Genomic DNA, 22446 nt, shown 5'->3' on the forward strand with positions numbered 1-22446 from the left:
GGCCACAGCGAACAGAAACTGAGGGAAACCAGGGTAATAAGAGGAAATTACAGGAGTGAATCACAGACTATAGGAGGCACATGTTATAAAGCCTGCTAAACAAATGACTAGTGGACCTTCCCCTGAGGTTTACTTATTAATACACAGACTCTGTTTCCCTCCATTGACTTTGCACTTCAGATAGCTAGGTGCGCATGTCCTGTGTGGGAGGGACTCCGTGAAGAAAGTTGAAGGAAAGTAAAGGGTAGGACATGGTCCCAAAGGCAAACCCCTGAGCCCTCAATTAATGTGAAATAATGGAACAAAAAAGCTGGAAAGTGTTTGGTTTGCAGGCACCTAGAATAATTACATGTGAAATTTTTTTTGTTATGTTTTTATATATGTCAATTCCTTATGTAATCCTTTTAGTGCACTGCAGTCCTCAGGGGCACTAACTTTGACTTTAAACCCATTCAGCAAAATCTGTGTGTTTTGGCATTTTTCCATTATGTTCAAGCTGAAAAAATCAAGCTCTATATTTTTTTTCTAAACCTTGATAGAACCAGAAAGAACCGAAGTCATTTTCTGGCTTATAAGAGGGAAGGACTTGCTCCTTTAGGGCAAACTGGTCCCTTGATCTACAAAAAGCACCTAAACAACTACAGTTACAAAAATGCAAAGCAAAAATCTATGCATTATTCTTCAACAATAATACCAAAGCTGTGAAAGAAGCAGATCTTCTCAGTGAGAAACCAAGGGTTCAATTTGGTGATGTGAATTATGATACGAGTTTGAGCCAGAGAAATATTGCTTCAGGGGCTGCTTTGGGGACAAGCTGGGATGGGGGTAAGGAGGATATTTATTTTCTCTACAAGAATGTAGACTACCCCATGCCTATACATCCTTGCTTATATTGCTGGTGAATGTGAGTATATGTAAATGTGTGTGAGTGTGTGTTGAGCTCAGTCCTAAAACCTGGTTGGAATTTGATTTTCACAGTAAAAACCATTTCAAGGAGATGACTAATGATAGCAAACTAGTGGAAATTCCATGCAGACTATGCTCTTGATGGCTTATATTTTGAATAATTTAAAACTGACAGTTACCAGTAATTCCATTACTAGGTATATACAGAAGAGAAATACACAAGACCTTGTACATGAAGTTTCACAGCAACATCATTCATAATAGCCCCAAAGTGGAAACTTTCCAAATATCCATCACCTGATGGATAAATAAACAAAATTGGTATATCCATACAGTAGAATATAATTAGGCAATAAAAAAGAATAAAGTTCTCATACGTGATACAGTGTGGATGAACCTTGAAAATATTATGCTAAATGAAATAAACCAGTTACACAGGACTGCATATTGTGTGTTTTCATTTATATGAAATGTCCAGAACAGACAAATCTATATAGAGAGAGAATAGAGATGGTGGTTGCAGGTTGTGTTGGGGGAGGGGAGCAGGAATGGAAATGACTGACCGCTACTGGATATGAGATTTTTTGAGTGGGGAAAGGATGATGCAAATGTTCTAGCATTAGATTGTGGTGATGACTGCACAAATCAGAGAACATACTAAAAACTACTGAACCACACACTGTAAAGTGAACCATAGGGTATATGAATTAAATCTCAAGTTTAAAAATAAAAAATAAACACTGAATGACTCAGAGTTTGGGCAAAGGTCTACCCGTATGATGTACTGGGTAGCAGCAACATGGGCTCTCATGTCAGACTATCTGGATTCAAATACAGCTCTGCCACATACCAGCTGTGTGATATTGGGCAAATTACATACCTGCTTTGTACTTCAATTTCCTCATCTATAAAATGGGGGAAATAATTGTACATCTCTCGTGAGATCGCTTTGAGGATTAGGTGAATTAATAATGTAAGTCCTTAGAACAGTACTTGGCACTTAATCAGCATGTATAAACATTTGTTATTATTATCATTAACATGTTTACTGAAGTGTTGCCTTGGTAAGACCTGGGAACAAGGTCATACTCTGGTGGGTAGGAGGTGACATTTCATTTATAGAAAGTGGTTATTCCCATTGGCAGTCATCCCAATAAGTCACTAATCTTAGGATAGGTAATGAGACTTTGGAAAGTAGGACTTCACACCTCACAAAATCCAGCTTCTTTTCTCTGAGCCTAGGGCTGTTGGCATCAGATTCTAAGGATTGTAGACTTAGCAGATTCCTGGTGATGGAATTAGGTCAGTCCCCACTTCAGAGAAAGGCTTGGAAAGAGACGGGAAGCCTTATAGCTGGTCAGGCAATGATGTAAGGAAACTGTGAATGTGTACCTGACCTGTGAGCTCTGAGAGCAGGACTTCCAGAAGCAGCTGAAGGTAGCTCTATTGATTGTGATTCCCTTCTGCCACCCAGAATTCCAGTAAAGTCCTACGAAAAGGCACAGCCTGAACTCAGCTGGACTGTGGGGAGGGAAGAGAAGGGTGTACTTCATATTCCCAATAGCAGAGGACATTCCCAAACCCATGCTATCCCAAGGCCAGTAGAAGAGTTGCAGAATTCACTGGAGAGCTCAGAAGTCCCAGACTCACAGGGGATCAACAGAGGTGCAGTCAGTGGTCGTTAGATGGGGTAGATATTGGTAAGTCCAGAGCACGAACGATGGGGGGAAGAGACAAAAGCCGAGGATGACAGAGAAGCCCTGGCACTGCCTGGAAGGGCAGATGAGACAGGTGAGGGACCGATGTCCACGGCACGGGCAGGTGTGGCTTAGAACACCTATCATTGGTGTAATCTCACACATACTTTCAGGCTTATGAAGCCTAATATTTATTACATGTGACATAGACAAACTTTCAAAACCCAAGAGTCGAATTAAGGCAAAGTCTTCCACATCATTTTCCATAAGAAGAAAACTTCTTGGATCTCTCAGTGTTCTATCTACCCTCAATTTTCTGTATTTGCCTTTATTACTGTTTTATTTACACTATTTTAGGACTGTTTACTTGCCATTCTCAAACATGGGGTTATGGGCTTCTTGAGGACAACTAAGGAATTTTAAATGTTCTTCTTTCCTTTTTTACTCCTTTGCTTGTTAATTTCTGGGTCACCTTTGCTTAGCTGAGCTCCTGACTTGCACTAAACACTCAGTGAATGAATGAATCTCGGGGTGAGGATAATTTATGTTTGAGAATCTTAGATTACAACCAGCCTTGGGTAGTAAGATGAGATCCAATTACATTTTTTCTGTTCCTTTCCTTTCCATGAAATTCACTGAGCTGTCCAATTTGATGCTCCCATGCAAGTCCGCCCCTCCCTTTTCTGACCCAGTCTCCCATTTTCTGCTCCTCGTGCCCTGTGAAGCTCCTGTGAAGCCACCAAGAACATTTTGCTATGCGTGGATCTTTTTAAGATTTTTTAAAAATTTATTTATGTATTTGAAAGAGAGGGAGAGATGGTATGTGCATGGTGGGGAGGGGCAGAGGGAGAGAGAGAGAGAAACCCAAGCAGACTCCACACTGAGCATAGAGCCCTATGAGGGGCTTGATCTCATGATCCTGAGATCAGACCTGAGCCGAAACCAAGAGTCAGATGCTTAACTGACTGAGCCACCCAGGGGCCCTGCAGATCTTTCTTTAAAAAACTTCCTCCATGTATATGCTTAACTAATACTGGACTGTTCACCTTTCAGATCACTCTATCTTGGTCCCATTGGCTGGTTTCATTCTTTTCAACTGTCAAAAGGTTGATGGTTCTAGAATCAGATCATTTGATTTCTTCTCTTTTCATTCTGTATCTGCTCTTCTTGGGTGAAATGGGGCCATAGAGTAGGGTGAATGTTCAGCAGAGTCAGAAGGCCAGAGTGACTACATAGGGGAGTAGATTGGAGATGGATGTTAATGCTATACTGTGGAGTCTGAATCCTGTGGGGGTTTGTGTTTGTTTCTTTGAAGGGAGGTTTTAAGCAAAGGAGCCACACAATAAAAGCTCTAATTCTGAAAAATAATTTGTGGTGTGTTTTAAATGGTCTAGTGCTAATAGAGTTTAAATCAGGGAGATCAGCTGATTCGAGCTGACCATGGGAAACGGCAGTGAGTATAGGGTGGGGGAGATGGATTTAGGGCATTTCCAAAGAATGTATAAGATTTAGTGACTATCAGTTATGGGAGAGAAGAGAAAAGAAGTCAAAGATGACTGTGGTTTCTGGCGTGGCTAACGCACAAATGGTGACGATGTATAACCAGTAGGAGATAAAAAAGGACAAGAATAATTAGCCATGGTCTGACTTGGTGGTATTACTGAAGTAAGTAATTTCCCTAGGTCTCTCATGGTCAGTGTCTCCTGGGGATGGGTGGCACCTCATCAGTTTAATTGGCACAGATGTAGGTAAGGCCTCAGGTGACAAATGACAAAATTGTATCAACTGACAACATCTTCACCAAGGCTTCATAGCTCTTTCCCCTTTAATCAGGATTATCACAAAAGCCCAGCATAAGAGAACTAACATGAAAATAAAAATATTTTGGCCTAAGTCCAAGTTATGCCACTTACCAGCTGTGTAATATGGAGTATTCCACTTCTCTGAGCCTTATTTTTTTTTTAATCTGTAAAATGAAAAAATAATACTTACCTCACAGGATGGTGATAACAAGTAAATAAAAATGTAGAGAAATTAGGTTGTGAAGCAGCAGATGCAATAGCTGGCTTGAACAAATGCAGTGCCAGTCTGAGGAGCCATTTGGGCTCAGGGTTTGTAAAGGCAAGATCCAGGGTTAGAAGGACAGGTCCAACACTCCTAATAACTGCATGTCTCTAACTTTGATGCAGCCTGGGAAGATACCCACTCAATAATCTAAGAGGCTTCATGAGCTCCATGTTACATTCTCATACTTCATGTACCCATGGTGTGTCTGAGGTGGAAGAGGTCTCAAACATCACATACTTTGTTTTGCAGATGATGAGTCTGAGGCCAGAAAGGTTATAAAATGTGCCTGAAGTCACAGAGACCAATAAGAACGTGGGTGAGAACCCATGTTTCTCAACTCCCAGCTCAGGACTTATCCACTGTATTATGGGGCCTTTCCATTGCTGTTGAAAAACATACATCTCACTCTGACAAAAGAATCATCTTTGAGAGCCTATTTTTTGTCTTTCTTTTTTTTTTATAAGATTAAGTTTATTGGCATGAGAATGACTTATGGCCTAAAATTAATCTTTGCTGGCCCATCTGCTTTACCAAACTGTACTTCCCTTGGTCTTCCCTTGAAAATTAACATTTTTTTCTCTCTTACGCACCCCCCCAAAATAAATAAAAAAGTAAACCAGTGGACAGAAAACTTCTATACATACTTTAGCACTTCTAAGTCCTAAGGGAAAAAACTCACAGAAGTAGATTGACATCAGCAAGGCGGTGTTATTAGCCAGCACTTTCCACCATCCTGCAGTTATAGATGGACATGCATTGTGCAGTTTCAAATCCAAAGTCACAGGAAATTTACTTTATCCACTTCTCATGCCACTCCTCCAACCTGTCATAGCAAATGTAGAAATTGCATTTTAAAAAAAGAAAGAAAGAAATTGCATTTTGATTATCTGATCTTTGGGGCACCCGGCTGGCTTAGTCAGTAGAGTATGCAACTCTTGACCTCGGGGTTATAAGTTCGACCCCCACGTTGGGCATAGAGATTACTTAAAAATAAAATAAAAATAATTCTGTGATCTTTATCATCTCCATTCATATAATTACCACTTCCCAACCCCTTATTAAGGAGACTCTTGACAGACGCCACCCTGACACTGGGCTGGGGAAGGAAAGAATGTGGAATGGGAAAGGATTTGTCCTGTGTCTCATGGCAGCTGGATGGCTATTAGGTGATTCAGAGAGGAGAATCTTGGGTACCATTCCTGACACTGATTCATTCGTGTATGTGCTACTTTGAGAGCTGAAGTCCGCTCTAGGGATGTGTTAGGTGGTGAGTCAGGACACTGTCAGCTCTGATTGATCCCATTCATAGTCTAGGAACAGGAACTGTGCTTTCCTTAGCTTAGTATCCCCTACCCCCATGCCCTGAATAGTCAGGAGTGCACAATACAGTGTTGTGTGTTTAATTTACTGAGCTATAACTCAGCATATGCACAATACAGTTGTGTTGAATGAATAAATTTATTCAAAAGTCAGTGGTATTCTTTCAGGCAAGAACATTTATTAGGCCCCCCAAAATCCTCATTCATTTGCTTACTGGTATAAGGAGTTTTATTTCTTTTTCTCAAAGTTCTAATACCTATGAAAACTCAGATGTTCCCAAGACTAGTAATAATAACAATAAAATTTAACAATAACAATAAAATGTAACCTTTAATGAATGCTTATTGTGGGCCCATGCTGTGCTAAGCATTTTGTGTGCCTTTTCTCATTTACTCATTACAACATCCCGTTGAGGGAGGCACTATTATCAACTCTATTTTATAGCTGAGGAAGCTGAGGCTCAGAGGTCATACAATTTGTCCCAGGTCAAAGAGCTAATAAGGGGGAAAGCAGGGTTTGAATGAAGGTCTGTATACCCCAAAACCTCACTTGCTACGGCATCAAGGACTTCCCAGTTTTCCTCAAAATGGTCGTTTACACCTTAGGAAAAAAACATGAAAAAAAGTAGGTAAGCATTTAAGAAAAAATACTGCAGAGTTGAGGATACTGGTGTTCAAGTTAGACCACCGCAGGCGCAATTAAAAAGAAAACATTTGCAGAACTGAAAGAAAGAAGAGAAATTGAAGGCCAGTCAAACACTGGTGTTCTTCATGCTTGACTGTGAGCCAGTCTTGCCCATTCAGGTTATATTGACCAGGATACTTACAGATTTCCTCTCACTGCCACTCCGCCGGGTTTTAGGATGCCTCACATGACTTTGACATGGCCTTCTCCAAGCATTTCTCTGCCTGAGAGCCAGCAAGTAAAATCCTTGCAGTTGCCATTAGAAATAGTGTTGATACAAGCATCATATAATATTGGAAGTTGAAGGTGATAGTTGGAGTTGACAACTGATGGCAAGGTACTCTGAAGATTTTTGAAATGCACATCTACTTTATGTATCTATATATGTAAATATCTAATATATTTATAATTTATATATAATTATATGTAATACCTATTTAATGTGTATATATTTATCTCACCTGTAATTTCCTGTACTCCAAGTTAGCCCTTCGACACCTGAGTCCTTTGGATACACCAGAGAATCCACAGGCTTCACTCTGGAGGTAAATGGACTTAGTCAACCACATATGGAAGAGAGCAGTTGTTGCTCCAAGCAGACAGATGGAACTGTGCCCCAAGTATTTTTCCAAAAGGAAATAAGAACAAGAAAAGAAAAGATATGGGGATAGGAGCCTGAGGAGAAAAAGTGTAGGCAGGAACACCAAGTTCAATGGACTCAAGCTGAACAGAGGAGTGGGCGGGACAGGGGAGGAGATTCACCCCACACTTGTCTGACGTTCTACACGTGTTACTCTCACAATAGTGGTTCCCAGCAGCATCATTATCTGGAGATCTTCTAAAATGTTCAGATTCCTGGGCCCCAGCCATGGCTTGGGGACCCTAAGAAAGTCAAGTCGTTTCCTATTTGTGCATCACTGGGTAATCTGAGCACCTGGGAGCTTGGGAAAGCTATTGTGTTTGCAGACTCTGTCTTGTTATGTCGTGGAGGCCATGAGTTGACTTGCACCTGCTACCGACTTGCTGTGTGACATGTGGCAGACTACGTGATAGTTTTCACCATCTCCATCTTTAAAATCGAGACATAGAATGCTCCCTCCTGTGACAAAGGAAAGGGGGGTCAAAGCATAAAAGGCAGTTTGAGCATCTTGATAGGAATAAAGAATTCAGATACAACATGAGCTCCACATTTTATTTAGGTAAACCAAACATATCGGCATGTTTTGCCTCCTTTCACTGGCTTCCAGAACTGTGTATCTGGCAGGGGGGTGGTGACCTAGACTTGGGGCATCTCTGTCCTAGAATAGTGTTCTTAAAGTATCCACAGGAGCCCTGCAGCGGTTCTCTGGGGAGGGGAGAAATGCTTATTAAAAATGCAGATTCTCGAGCCCTACTCTACAACAGTGGACTTATCATCTCTGAGTTATGGCACCTGGGTCTCTGTGTTTTAACAAACTCCCCAGGAGATTCTTATGCACAATGAAGTTTAAAGACTATTGCTCTGGACTGTAAGCCTTCTGAGACAGGAATGGAAATCTATTCCTCATTGTAGCCTTTGCATTGTATTTAGGATAATAGATGGCTAAATAACATCTGTGTAGTAAAAGAAGGCGTGAAGAAAGAAATTATTTCATCCTTGATCCTTCTAGTAGCATGTTTTCATAATCAGAGGTCTTGGTAGGCGTGTATACGATGGCTAAGGCAAGCTTTCAGCTGTACCTCCTGACGAGGAGGGCGCTTTATATTAAGGAAATGCCCCTTTCAAAATGATCCAGAATGACTTTTAAGAAAAGCGTCTGGGGAGCTAATTAAAGAGCCAGAGGCAGACAGGCTGCTGAATTAGGTCTTTGGTAAGCCACTGGACTCAAGGACAAAAATCATAGAGCAGGAATAGCCATGAGAAGCCTGAGGCTAGGGAAATGCACACTCTCAGGGAAAGGCCAGATAGCAGATCTGGTCAGTAACTTGGTAGCTAGAAGGGACAAGGCAGCCATACATCCAGATTCTAGAAAGTGTTCAGTCTCTATCCAGAGCAAGACAGAACACTGGGACTAGAGACACTTCTGAGTCTACTGTTAGTGATGCTTGATGGGTGAGGAGAAGTGTGGTTTGGTTGGAGGGTGTTCAGGGAGCAGAAGAGCCACCTGGGGAGTAAAGCGCAAAACACAACGTTGTTGGCTCCTTCGTTTTTTTTGTTTGTTTGTTTTTTAAGATTTTATTTGTTTATTTGACAGAGAGAGAGAGACCGCGAGAGAGGGAACACAAGCAGGCAGAGTGGGAGAGGGAGAAGCAGGCCTCCCTCGGAGCAGGGAGCCTGATGCGGGGCTTGATCCCAGGACCCTGGGATCATGACCTGAGCCGAACGCAGACACTTAACAACTGAGCCACCCAGGCGCCCTGGCTCCCTTGTTTTAAAAGGACTTCCACTTTATCAGTTTGGTCCCTTTGAACAAACACCTGAGGCTTCTGCAGGGCCAGTGGAAACAGACCTCCCTGAAGAGTTAATTGTTACGAATTGCTTCTTATGATGAACATATAATTACATTTTGCGTTCTAGTGTTACTTGTAAGCCACATTATAGTGTAACCCCTAGTGAACTCTGTTCTGCTGTTATCCCACATGTCCCCACATGTTTTGACATTTCCCAAATAAAGAATTCCTTTCTTCCAGCTTTTAGTTAGGTAGAACCTTTAAAGGTGTATTTATTTATTAGAGAGAGAGAGAAAGAGAGAGAGCAAGAGCGCATGAGAGCCGGGGGAAGGGCAGAGGAAGAGGGAGAGAGAATCCCAAGCTGACTTTACGTGAGCGAGCGCGGAGCCTGACACGAGGCTCCATCTCATGACCCTGAGATCACGACCTGAGCCAAAACCAAGAGTCAGACCCTTAATCATCTGTGATACCCAGGCGCCCCTAGATGGAACCTTTAGACAAACCATGTAGTAGGAAGAACTTAGGAGACTCTCCCAAGAATCAGTGGTGCAGATGCTAAAACTTCACAGTACAAGAGCTGTGCAAATGGCAGAGGCCCTGGTGACAGTCTGCTAACACATATTGCTTCATCCACAGCTTCACACGACATTGTAGGAGCTGAGCCAGCACGAGTGATGTAATTACTCTGAAATAGGCAGTGGAGTCCCAGCTTCCTTCCTCAGCACGCTAATGGATCATCCTTGACCTCAGTTCTCTAAAACCCTTGAATAGCGTGAAAGAAACCCTAGAAAGGGGTAGGACTTCCCTAGACTTCCTTTAAGATGCAAACAATCTGGCCCAGGCCTGCAGAAACCACATAGATCACAGCCAAGGACTGCTAAATAAAGCAGCAAATCCCTCTAATTAGGAAGGCCAATTAGAGAATTCAAAGGGAAATGGTGAATCCCTTGTCGTGGAAGAAAGGTGTTTTTTCTTCTTTCTTGAAAATTTTAATCATCTGTGTGGTATTGTCCCAGGATAAGTACCCTCAGGACCACTTGTGACTAGCATCGTGGCAGAGAGTGTGTCATCCAGGACTAACAACGTGAGTGAGCCGAGGCAGTCCAAATCTGCTAAGTGTGTGCTCTTTTCTCCTTTGCTCTGCTTATCTCCACTCAAGCATTTTTGCTCAGTTTTCTGAACCTCGCTCGCAGGAACCGTGGTTTTCCTATGAATGGGAGGATAGTGGATGAGAGAAGAGAGGCTGGGTTAGGCAAACGATTAGTGGCAGGCAGGGGGTCACATGAAGAGCTAGGTCACGAAGCTGCACTAGGTGAGTGCCCATGCCCACCTGTGGTGCAGCCTCCTCACTCATACCCCTGACTTAGAGCTTAAGGAGAGCCTTCCTATTCAATCCAGTTAGGTTCTTAGGTAGGGAAAACATACTAAATTGTCTTACGAGGGATGTACAAAGGAACTGTGTTCACTTGAGATTCTAGAATGATGCTGACCTGTCTTTGATCTACTTTTGTATGAGCTAACATTTATTGAGCTGTTTACTCAGTACCAAGGATTGGTCTGTGCCCTCTCCCTGAATTCTCTCACTTCATCCTCACAATGACTTCTTGAAGCCAGTGCTACTATTATCTTCCTTTGACAGATGAGAAAACTGAAGCCTAAACAGGTTCAGTAATTTGCCTGAGGTCACAAATCCAGTAAGTAGCAGAGACAGGACTTGGACCGCTGGCAGTCAGATCCCCAGCAGGTTCTCCTAATTAGTTAATACACTCTGCTACCTTTGGTAAGATTGCCTTTGTAAAGTGCTTGTTAACTACAAAGTCATATCCACACATAAAATATTCTTCTTATTATTAAAATCCATTTAGTTTCTCTGATTCATTAAGATGATATAATAGACCTATTAAAATTTAGATATATGAGAAAATGTGGAACAAACCAACCTATTTCTAGTGATGATCTATCTTCTTTAAGTTCAATCATTGAGGACTAGAAGCTCTGGCTGTGATTTCTTTTCATTTTTCATGTATCTGTAAAAAATAAAATAGACTCATTTGACCTAGCCCCTATACTTTTATTGAAGCCTAGTGAAAATAAAAGAAAGTATAGTTAAGGATAACAAGAGAGAGAAGAAATATAAACAAAGTAGTTTATAACATTATTTAATGCTTTCCCTAAGTCATTTGAATGATTCTGCATGAAGCCATAATGATATGCTCTTCTTTGAGACAAACTGCTTATTTTCTTGATTTCAAGATGCAAATTTTTTTCACATCTTGATGTTTTTGAAATTAGTAGATGTCTCCTAATCAATGTGAACGTTTAATGTAGGATTCTTTACCCTCCTTGCACCGTCCAAGAAGCCATTATTAAAACTAGTACCTGGCATTCTTGTTAAGATGTAGAACACTGGGTCAGCCAACATAGGTTGCCCACTGTTTTGCTCTATGGACACAGTTAGCTTTGCCCATACTGGCACTTCAGACACAACAGAGGAAACACTGAATATCTTGTAAAGCCTATGTTTTAAGATCGAATCGTATGCCTACATTTCCAATTCTAAGTATCATTTCTCCATGAAAAGGGACTACAGTTGATTCCAGGACTGGGGCAGAGAAAATCCAAGATGAGCTCAGAACATACTGCTGTGGTTCAAAGAAAGAACTGAAAAATGATGAGGACAGTCAAAGGGATACAAGAGCCAACTTGAAAGGGCTCCGTCTGATCAAATCTGTCATAATTTGTGCTTTGAAATGGATAATTACAGTAATTTATTGAATAAATTAAGCCCACTGAGCAAAATAAGAACCCATGGACCCATATTGATAATAAATAAATAAATATATAAATAAATAATAGGGGAGAAAGGGAAGCTCTTCTTACAGTAGAATGTTACATCATAAATGTAGAAAGAACGATAAATTAAAAAACCACCATTTTGCAGTTACCCATAGTCATTAGGTAAAGAATTATCAAGGGATGCTATAATTTTTGGTGAAAAGTTGAGTAAGAAACAGTGTATTTCTATAGTCTCCAAAGATCTCTCCACAGATTTCTTAATACAAAGGGGAAAATGATAATCTTTCTAATGGAGAAACCTAACACAGAGCACCTCAACCAAGTGATCAAAATTAATGTCACCAACAATGGGACAACCTGACATCATGGGCCTCCTGATTGGATGCACATGGAAGGATATAGCATTTCTTACATACTATACATGCTAGAAGATGCATAACCTGCATGGAAATGTGAGGAAGTACCACACAAACTCCCAACAGTTGGGCTGTACTCTTTTAAAAATGTCAATGTCATAAAACACAATGAAAGTCTAAGAAAACATGACAACCAAATGAAATGTGTTATCTTGGATTGGATTCTGAATTGGGCATGGGGGTGGGGAGGATTGCTATAATGGACATTATTGGGACCACTGGTAATATTTTTATTTTTTATTTTTTTTCATCATGATAAGTGTACTCTTTAATCCCCGTGGCCTATTTTACCCATCCCCCCCCCCCCCCCCCCCCCCTCCTCCCTTCTTTTAACCATCAGCTTGTTCTCTGTAGTTAAGGATCTCTTTCTTGGTTTGTCTCTCTCTCTTTTTTTTCCCCCTTTGTTCATTTGTCTTGTCTCTTAAATTCCATATATGAGTAAAATCATATGGTATTTGTCTTTCTCTGACTGGCTTATTTCACGTAGCATTTTACTCTCTAGCTTCATCCATGTTGTTGTAAATGGCAAGCTTTCATTCTTTTTATCACTGAATAATATTCCATTTTATCACTGAATAATATTCCATATATATATATACCACATCTTCTTGATCCATTCATCTATCAGTGGACACTTGGGCTATTTCTGTAGTTTGGCTATTGTAAATAATGCTGCAGTAAACATGGGGGTGCATGTATCCCTTTGAATTAGTGTTTTTGTATTTTTTGAGTAAATACACAGTACTGCTATTAGTGGATCATTGGGTGGTTCTATTTTTATTTTTTTGAGGAACCTCCATACTGTTTTCCAGAGTGGCCGCATCAGTTTGCATTCCCACCAACAGTGCAAGGGGGCTCCCTTTTCTCCACATCCTCATCAACACTTGTTATTGCTTGGACAATTGGTAAAATTTGATAATGAACCTTCTGTTAGGTAATAATACAGTGTGAATATTAAATATCCTCAATTAAATAAGTTTACTATGTTTATGTAAGAGCATGCCCTTGTTCTTAAGAAAAATTGAAGTATTTAGGAGTAAAGAGGCATGATTTCTACAACGTACTTTCAAATGGTTCAGGATAAAAACATTTTGAAGATTTGTGTCAATGGGTCTCATAGATAACAGTTAAGGATTACATTGGTATCTTATATCATGTATTTATATTTCTTTAACTTATATGTGCTGAGATTCCTCCAAGTAGCCTATCTTTTTTTTTTTTACTATCTACTCGTTAGTTTTTTGTATTTTGTCATTTGTTTTTTTGTTCTGTTTATTATCTTCTGGTTAGTTCACTGTTCAATTCTGATCTCATGATAAAGTTCAATTTTAAAGGAAAAGGAATGTTGGCTGTAGCATGCACTATGGTCTAGGCCTCAATTATTCATGATCATGGTCCATGGAGTCATATAAAAATACCACTGTTAACTAAGAGAACATTACCTGATTTGTATGAAAGCTGCAAAATTGTTCACTTTGGAATCCAAATGTACAAAACAGGGAACATGCCGTGATGTCTAGTACATGTCTTGCTATCAGAGTCACACTCATTTTTAACTGAGATCTTGAAAGACCAATGCTGGTATATGCAGGAAGACTTTCTTTTTGGTTCTTGTTGATAACTGATGATTATGATGGGCAGCCCTGGGAACTTTGAAGCAACTGACTTCTTTTTTTTTTAAATGATATCAATATTTAAGTTTACAGAAATGTGTTTTCCTCCTACACTCTTGGTAAAACCCTTGAAAGCTGCAGTTTTTTTTTTATTTGAATGTCTAGACTCATAAAATCAAAATACTTGATAGTATAATGAGGCTGACCTTGACACAGGCATTAATTAGGCCTGAATTAGGAGCTCCTGGGTGGCTCAGTCGGTTGAGCATCCGACTCTTGATTTCAGCTCAGACCATGATCTCCGAGTCATGAGACTGAGCCCGACGTGGGGCTCTGAGCCCAGCGTGAAGGCTGCTGGAGATTCTCTCTCCCTCTGTCCCTCCCCTCGCTCGCTTTCGCTCTCTCAAATAAATAAATAAAATCTTAAAAAAAAAATTAGGCCTTAATTAGAGAACTCAAAAGTACAAAATCATTAGTCCACAAGTAGTTATTGAATACGATGTGGGAAGCATTATGCTGGCTGCTCTAGGGGAAACACAATTAAAATGGTTCCTCTATGCTCCTGGAGCTTGACTTTACTTGGAAGATAGCATATTCACAATTTAGCTACAATGCAGGCATATATACCCTAAGGCTCATGGGGGTGGTAGAGAGTGGGGACCAGTGAGCCGTGGGTCATCTCTCCTTACTTCGTTTATCTCTGGAACCAGCCTCATTGTTAAAGGAGAGCCAAAGACCACAGATTATCAGTCCCAGAAGGAGCCCTCTAATACCACAAATGCAAAACCAAACTCAGAGAGGTTGTTATTTGATGAGAAGCACTTGTTACAATTCAAGTCTCCTGCTTTTTCTGATGTGAATAGAAGATTTTTCTTAGCTTGGGTTCTTAAAGCATCTGAGGGATGGTGGAAAGGGGACAAGACGCTAGAATGGATTCTCATTAATTACAATTTAGGACACTTAATCATTTACAAACTCAATTTTATCATTGTAAAAATGAGCATAATAGTACATGCTTTGCATTTTATACCCGGTGGGTTGGTTAGGAGAATCATGTGAAACTATGTGAAAATACTTTGAAAGTAATTAAGTGTTATAAAAATGTAGAGGGTTATTAACAGCATCTGACATTTATTAAGTACCTAGTATGTGCCAGGCATTGTGCTGGCACTTTATATTCATTACCTCAGTTAACCCTTCCACAACCCTCTGAAGTAGATACTATTATTAACATTTCACTGAGAAAGAAACTGAGGTTTAGAGTGATTAATTTCATAAGAGTAAGTGCCCCGGAGAGATCTCAAGCTCAGGCAACCTGATTCAAGAGCCTCCACATAATCACTTCTTACCAGCTCTCAGTTATTACAGGAGAAGCCAAAAAGGATGCAAGACCATTGCCTACAGCTGGACAGGAACAAATCCTGCTCACTCTCCTAATGAAGCCCAGGTTTGAGGTTGGGGGTCAGCATGGGGATAAAATCATGCACCTTGCTGGGACAGCCAGGAGCGCATGGAGCAGGTAAGTCTTAGGGAAAAGAGCATTTCTCAGGAGACTCACTAAATCCCTTTGCCTCATGTATGCACCAGCATGCACACTCCAGCCCTCGGTATTTAACCAAGCTAATTTCAAACTAATATTCAAGGCTTTGCAAGGAAGGCTCTGATTAATCTATTAGCTGCACTTGGTAACGACCTGAGGAATTATGGCTTCAACTGCTCTATTCCTGCTCATCAGCCTCAAGGGGCTGCCCCATGTTCTCTCCACAGCCACGGGGTTTAATGGAAGCCCCCAAGTCAGTAAACGAGACCACCCAGGGACACAGTTTGAGGGCGAAGCAAGAAGCAGCCAGGAAGATGGCTGGTGATTCTAGAGATTTGGGTTTCTGTTTATAAAGGTGAATCCGAATGCCGCATTAGCTCTCCACCACTGCTTGGCAAAAGCCTGAAGCTGAAAGCAAAAGGTGAGATGGATTTTGCAAATAGACCGCCAGAGAAAATGTGCGTGCGCCTGTGTATTGTGCAAGAAGCAGGAAGGAGAGAAGAGACTGAAGGTCGGCTGCGAGGGAGGGGCTTTATGTTTGCTGTTAGAGTGGTAGCGTTCCCAGCTCTGAGGGGGTTTGGCCAGCAGCAAGGAAGCTGCTTCACTCCATCCTCACCTGTAACATCTCCTGTTCCAGGCCCCAACAGGAACTAGCAATCATGCAGAATTGTGTACTGGCAGGAGGAACAGCAACGAGAGATGAAAGTCACTGTGCACTGAGGTAAATGCTTCCAGGCCATCCAGTTTGGAAGATAAATCTCTGTGCAGATGGTGGCCAGGCCAGCATGAACAGCAAAGCACATCACCTGTGCTACCCTACCTATACCCCTCCTTCCTAACCCCTTCCAGATGAATAAGGCAACAGCCATGATGGAAGTGACCTGGGGTCTTCTGACCTGCCTCCTACAAGCCTGGGATCCTCCCGAACGCAGCCAGAAGCTCACTGCCCTTGGTTTTGTTATGTGTCAGGCCTTGCCGGTCAGCCAATGTATATCATCTTACGTGATCCTCACAACACTCCTAAGAAATAGGTGTCGTTATTCGCCCCCCTTCAATTTTTTTTAAAGATTTATTTATTTGAGAGAGAGAGTGTATGCGGGGGAGGGAGAAGGGGGGAGGGGCAGAGGGAGAGGGAGAGAAATCCTCAAGCAGACTCCCCACTGAACACAGAGCCCAACACAGGGTTCCAATCCCAGGATCCTGAGATCATGACCTGAGCCGAAATCAAGGGTCAGACATTTAACTGACTGAGCCACCCAGGCGTTCCCCCCACCCCCCTTCATTTTTACAGCTAAGGAAATTAAGGCTCAGAGAGATTCAATAACTCAGGTGTGCAGACATGAAGTCAGAGTTAGAACCCATTTTGTCCAAGTCCAGAGCTTGAGCACTTACCCCTACAACTTACTGCTGAATTACCACACCTTGGGGATGTCCCAAGCAAGAATACTGAAGGAAGAGTTTGGCTTTGGTAATTTTAGGAAATGTGCATGCATGTGTCCCCTACCTCTCTACACCCCATATACACTTTTTCTCTGCTTGGCAGTTTTCTTATTCTCAGTTCTCCTGTCAACTGCCTGAGGAATTAATTCACATCTATGTGTTAGGAACTTACTAATTTAACTCTCCCTTGATTGTTTGCATTTTAAGAGGAAATAAAGAGTAAGACATTAATAAAAATGTATTAGTCCTTCAAGAAGGAGTAGATCCAGGGGCTCCTGGCTGGCTCGGTCAGTAGAGCATGAGACTCTTGATCTCAGGGTTGTGAGTTCAAGCTCCACGTTGGGTGTAGAGATTACTTAAAAAATTAAAAAAAAAAAAAAAAGGAGTGGATCCAGGTGTTTTCTTGGAGAGGGGAAAATGATTTTAGGGATTATGCATCCCATCCTTGGCACAGAATGAACAAACACAAAAACTCACACTCAGACTAGCATCAGAAGCATAGGTACTGGAGGAGGCGGGAGAGACCAGCCAGATCCTGTTTGAGATTGCCCAAATAAGCACATCTGGGGTCTCCAAAACGAGAATCCTCCTAAGCCATATAAGGAACAAGGATCTCCCCGCATCACTGCGGCCCAGGCCAGGCAGGGCTGCGCCAGGAGAGTGAGCAAGGTGAAGTATGTGCTCTTCCCTGGCAATGCTACTTCATGCTGCCCACCACCCGGAGTAAACAGCCTCATTCTCTCCCTCGGCACGTATTACCTATTCCTTGTCAGCCGTGATGCACAACCTCAGCTGTCTGTGGCATCCAAAGCAGCAGAACCTGTGCTACAAGCTTCACAGTGAACAAGAAACATCCTTCCTACTTTCATATTCAGTGCAGAAATGCAGGCTCCAAAGGAAGAGGAGGATGGTGAGGTGGATCCTTCCCAGCATCATTGTTTTTCCCAGTCTAAGTCTGTCCCGAATATAGCAATTTTGAGAGTGACAGCCCTGGGCAGAGAAGGCCATGCACAGTGCAACTTTCTCAGGTATGATGTTCGGTTGGTCTCTTCTACCTCTTCCAATGCATATGCCTTTGATGTTGGTCTGAGTGTTTGCCTGTTCTCTTCTCTTTTGTAGACCTAGTTATGGTCTTTGTTTCCTTTTTCCCAACACCTCTCCCCCCAGACAAAATACAGCAAATTCTATAAGGACTAGAACTTTTGATAATTTTGTCAACTGTTGTATTCCCAGTGCCTACCTAGACCTGTGCCTATACATAGTAGTTGCTCAATAAATATTTATTTAATGAGGTGAAAGAATGAATATGTAGGCTTATGAGAAAATATATAGCTTGGTTTTAATATCTATAGACCCCCCCATTGGCATTTAGCCAAATATTCCTAGTGAAGAACTCGAAATTCCCATTCCTGGGCCGCTTGTTAGGACACAGCTGTAGCTGTGTTGCTTACTCCCATCAGTGCACAGGGCAGGGGATGATGTATCTAGCAGATCAATTTTCCCTTCCTGGGAATTTTAAACCAGATCTTAGCTATCCCACCTTCTGAGTTTCTGATGAGAGCCGTAACATTAAAATGCAGTTTTAAAAGACAATCAACAGAATGGGGGAAAAAATATCTCCAAAGCATATATCTGATAAGGGGCTGGTTAATATCCAAAATACAGAAAACATCCATGCAACTCAATAGCAAAAAAACAAAATAAAATACACACACACAAAATCAAATAACCTGATTACAAAATGGGCAAAGGGCAAATGAGTAGATATTTCTCCAATAAACATATACAAGAAATCAACGGGTACATGAAAAGATGCTCAAAATTATTAGCCATTAGGGAAATGCAAATTAAAACCACAATAAGTTACCACCTCACACCTGTTAGAATGGCCATAATCAAAGACAAGAGATAAAAAATGCTGGCATGAACGTGGAGAAAATGGAACCCTTGTTCATTGTTAGTGAAATTGTAAATTGGAGCCATTATGGAAAACAGTATGGAGGATCCTCAAAAAATTAAAGATAGAACTACCATATGATCCAGCAATTCTACTTCTCAGACTATATCCAAAGGAAATGAAAACACTAACTTGAAGAGATATCGGCACCCCCATGCTCACAGCAGCATTATTTCCAATAGCCAAGACATGAGAACAACCTGAGTGTCCACTGATGGATGAATAGATAAAGAAGAAGTTGTGGTATTATATATATATATATATATTCCAGATTATTATTCAGCCATGATAAACAAGGAAATCCTTCCCAATGTTTATAGCAGCAATGTCCACAATTGCCAAAATATGGAAAGAGCCCATATGTCCATCGACAGATGAATAGACAAAGATGTGGTGTGTATATGTATATACAATGGAATATTACTCAGCCATCAAAAAGAATGAAATCTTGCCATTTGCAATGATGTGTTTGAACTAGAGGGTATTATGCTAAGTGAAATAAGTCAGTCAGAGAAAGATACCATATGATTTCACTCATTTGTAGAATTTAAGAAACAAAACAGATGAACATAGGGGAAGGGAAGGAAAATAAGAGGAAAACAGAGAGGGAGGCAAATCATAAGAGACTCTTAACTATAGGGAAGAAATTGAGGGTTGCTGGAGGGGAGGTGAGTGAATGGATGGGGTAACTGGGTGATGGGCATTATGGAAGGCACTTGAAGTAATGAGCACTGGGTGTTGTATACAACTGAGAAGTCACTGAATTCTACCTCTGAAACTAATAATACAATATACATTAATTAAATTGAATTTAAATAATAAAAAAAGGAAATCCTACCGTTTGTGACAACATGGATGGATCATGAAGGCATGTGCTAAATAAAGTCAGACAGAGAAAGACAAGTACTGTATGATCTTATATGTGGAATCTTTAAAAAAAATTAAAAACTCAGAAAAGGAGTTCTTGTTTTTAGTAACTAGAAGCCAGGGTCAGGGGTGGGGGGCAGGGAGAGAACTGAAGAAAGTTGGTCAAAAAGTACAGACTTCCAGTCATAAAATAATTAAGTACTAGGGATATAAGGTACAACATGACTGTAACTAACACTGTTGTATGATATGTAGGAAAGTTGTTAATACAGAAAATCCTAAGAGTTCTCATCACAAGGAGAACACTGTTATCCTTTTTTTTCTTCTTTTTATTGCATCCATATGAGAAGATAGGTGTTAGTTGAACCTACTGTGGTAATCATTTTATAATACATGTAAATCAGACCATCATGCTGTGTGCCTTAAGCTTATACTGTGTTGTATGTCAACTGTTTCTCAATAAAACTGGGAAGAAATTCAGTTTGTTCATTCATTTATTCAGCCAACATTTAGTGAGTACTGGTGCATCAACCACTCTTCTAGGGACTGGAGCTCAAACAGTGACCAAAACGTGGGCTTGGAGCGTATACTCCAATGGGGTCATTTATGAAGAAGAAAGGGCTCTGCAGTAAGACATCTTCTACTCATCCCCGCCCCCAGGAGATATTTAGTGAGGTGTGCACTAATCAAAGAGGCTGCATTTTGCCTAACAACCAACATTTCAGAGATGGCTGGATGACTGAGGTGGAGAGGACACCAGCCACCAGAATTTCATTCTTTGGTTCAAAACATTAGAAAAAATATCCACAAAAAGGAAACGAGTTGATTAAAAAGGAAAGAGAAAAGTGTTTCTGAGGGGTGCTGGCATTGAAGGTTCTGTAAATAAGCACGGAGATGAAAAGTACAGCAGAGGGAATATAGTTAGTAATATTATAATAATGTCTAGTGATAGATGGTAACTACACTTACCATGGTGAGTGCTGAGTAATGTACGAGATTGTTGAATCAATATGTTGTCCACATGAAACTAACATAATATTGTATATTAATTATACTTCAATTAAAAAAAAAAAAACAGGGATGGCCACCAGGCAGATGCAGGGACATTCCCACATGTGAAACCTAACACCCCTAACACTGTGATGTGGAATGAGTTTCTCAGGCAAGTGAGCAGAGAATGGATGAGGGCTCAAATCCTAGCTCTACCTTACTTAGCTCCTGGTCTGGACAAGTTCCATAACTTCAGTGAACCTCCGTATCCTCACTTGCAACATGGGGAGGTGGTACTATTCCTTATTCCATAAGATTTTGTGAGCCTCAAGGCCCAGTGCCTAGCTCATGGTGTTAGCTGAACAAATGACACGGACTGTTGAATTACCGAAGAATGAGAGGGAGCAAAGATGGAAGGGAGATGAAAAGGTCTCCAAACACAAACCTTAGTTCTGACTTTTGCCGGAATCAGATCTTGCCCCTCCTCTCAGAAGCTAAACATGAATATTATTTAACTCAGGTTGGGTCTCATGCCCTATTTTTGTCTTCCCCTGTATAACAGTGATTCTTGAACTTTAGCATACATGAACATGGACATTTGTCGAAAAGGACCCAGATTCCTGAATTCAAACCTAAGAACTCTGATGTTGTAGGTCTGAGGCAAGGTTCAGGGATCTATATTTTAAAATGGCACTTCAAGTAATTTTCGTGAGTGTTATAGGTGGATCCTACTTTGAATCCTGCAAGAGAACTGCAAACAGAGGGTATCTAAATGAATCCATGACACAGAAGCAGAAATATATCAAAAATTAGAAGGTGTAAGCAGAGATTAATGTACAGAGTGCAATAGTAATTATATTTGGGAGAGGCCTGACTCAGGATCACATTTGGAATGAGTAATTTGATGGACTGAGGCCCTGCTATTTTTTAACCTCTCAATAAGACAGCTATCAGTTTGGCTCTCTTTATGTGACTCAAAAGCCCAAAGATACTCCCAAACATATAAATATTTGGTGGTCAGATAGTAGCCTGGATATCCCCTTTTTATCTCACTGACTCAGACTCATGTAGATGACCTTAATTGTCTAAGTCTTTACAATTCTAGGCTTAAGTAAGTTATTTCTGTAATCAAGTAACTATTCACAAATAACCAATTTCACAAAATTAGCAAGACAGGAAATAAGCAAGAGCAGACTGCCATAAGCAGCACGTGTTCCCATGTGGATAATTGCTGAAGACTAGCTCTTCTCAGAATGTCAGTGTAACCAAAGGAATCTATGTAAGTAAAAGGAACAGGAAAAATGACAGCAATGAAAACAAAATTTTTAGGTAGAAAGAAAATCTCATAGTCCCAAATAGGGTTAGCCACAGTAGGCCTCTTTAATAGTGATGGGGATATCCATGAAATAAAAGCTTACTGGCAGCGTAATGCCATTTAATCCCAGAGTAAGATGTGGTCTAGGAAAATGAAAATTTGTGTCTTTAGAATGCCAGCATGGCTAATTGAGTAGTGAAAAATCAAATCCTTCCGAATTGTCTTGTCTACATCCATATCTTGCAGACCTTGTCTTCACCACATCACAGCATACATACATTCTCTGCTGTACTCCATGGGCTCTTCCCTAAAGCAAAAAGAAACTTCGAATGGCATTATCATACTGGTATGGTAGACTATTACCTTGATGGCCCCAGAGGACCCATACCTCTTAGTACTTTCAGCCCT

The sequence above is a fragment of the Phoca vitulina genome, unplaced genomic scaffold (genome assembly GCF_004348235.1).
Source record: "Phoca vitulina isolate PV1807 unplaced genomic scaffold, GSC_HSeal_1.0 scaffold8, whole genome shotgun sequence".
Classification (NCBI taxonomy): Eukaryota; Metazoa; Chordata; class Mammalia; order Carnivora; family Phocidae; genus Phoca; species Phoca vitulina.